Source organism: Theobroma umbraticum, unplaced genomic scaffold, assembly GCF_002168275.2.
Source record: "Theobroma umbraticum cultivar Fairchild unplaced genomic scaffold, ASM216827v3 scaffold_130.0, whole genome shotgun sequence".
NCBI classification, from domain to species: Eukaryota; Viridiplantae; Streptophyta; class Magnoliopsida; order Malvales; family Malvaceae; genus Theobroma; species Theobroma umbraticum.
In genome coordinates this window covers 7,293,369-7,294,908 of record NW_018397264.1, presented here as the reverse complement: position 1 = coordinate 7,294,908, position 1,540 = coordinate 7,293,369, and the positions used below count along the sequence as shown (strand labels likewise).

Here is a 1,540-nt window from a genome sequence, read left to right as displayed (position 1 = left end):
AGGTTGTCCGAATCAAGGACGAAGGCCTGGAACATCCTTGCGGGAGGGATCACCGTGGCAACCTCCATTTCATAAGTGAAAACACCCATGATCGAGTTAGCAGAAGAAAGAAATAAGAGGAATTAATTGTTTAAAGGAGTTTTCTCTTTGAGTCGTGTGACAACTACGAGCAATGGAGGTGGCATTTATACAATTAAAGCTGTGCAAAATTTTCAATGTATGAAAGATGCGAATCATATTTTTCACAAATCTAGAAGAACATATGGCCAGCCATCTCTTACTAAACAATCTCAATCAATTGGTCAGAAGAAATTAATGATAAAGCCTGGAACAGTAGTCTGAATTTTTCTCATGAAAAATACTAGGAATAACTCGGATGACTTATGATTAACTGGTTCACAGGCAACAGGCTCTAGCTGGTTACCCAACAATGGGTAACTAATGTTCAGTCAAAATTGACATCAGGATATTGGTCAGGGTTAATTACAAAATGGGTTTGTTTTTGTTGTTTCCCTAGAAAAATTTAGTGATGAAATTTCACTATTTGGGTTAAATCTTTCTGAAACTTTTTGACCAAGCATGATTAGCAAAGATTGTCATTATTATAGTAATTAACTCAAAGTCTTAATATTTGACCATTCTCATGAAGTGCAGATACATATGGCCAGAAAATTACCTGTTTAGACTGCGAAGTGGATTGTGAATCTAATTTTCTCCCGTTTTCTATTTCTTTATGCTTTTGACATTCATGCATCATTTACCAATTATATGAAAAGGAATTCTTGCATTGACAAAAGTTTCTCGTTGTCCCACAGAGTTTGCAACTTGCTAAACCCCATTCACATATTGATGTGTCCATTAAAGATTTAATTCCAGGATAATTTAAAACAAACTCTAGTCTTCTATTTAGAATTGGGAATCAACAAACATGTATACCAAAAACTGCGTCAGTGTTGCAGCAGATGATTGATTAATTGGCCAAAAACTAGTTTTGGAGTTACCAATTTACCCCCTTTAGCTTCTTTAAATACATCGCCAACTCTTCTGTTAATAATAGCCAAAGAAGAAATAAGAACCTGGAAGCCGGACCTTTAGTTCTCCAGTAAAAAAATATTAGAGTTCTTTCCTTTTAATCTTCTGCTGATGTTGACTGCTTTCAAGATCCATAAATTTGTTCTTTATAGTGAGCTTGAACGTTGCATATCGAGGAATTTATAAGGTCAGTACAGAAACCAGAATCAATTGGAAATTTTATTAGATTAGAAATTTTCAATTGAAATTTATTATCAAACTGAAACCATTCAAATAAATAATGTAGAAATCAGATTGCATTAGACCCGGCTAATTTCAGAAAAGCTATTATTCACTCTCTGTCTATAAATACTAAAGCTTTCAGGTTCACAGCTCCACACCTCAAAATCCTCTCTGCAAAACAATCAATCAGTCCTCTTTTTCACTCTTCCTTTGATCATTTCCCAGATCGCTGGTAATCATGGGTGTTTTCACTTATGAATCTGAGGTTGTTACTACAATCCCACCA

At 34.8% G+C, this 1,540-nt stretch overlaps 1 protein-coding gene across 1 annotated transcript in view; it reads left to right on the top strand.

The window, feature by feature from the left end:
• LOC110421549 (major allergen Pru av 1-like) overlaps nucleotides 1–1,540 on the top strand; it is a gene marked incomplete at its 3' end in the record, with an annotated part of 3,509 nt that overhangs the window by 1,535 nt on the left and 434 nt on the right. The window lies entirely within an intron of this gene.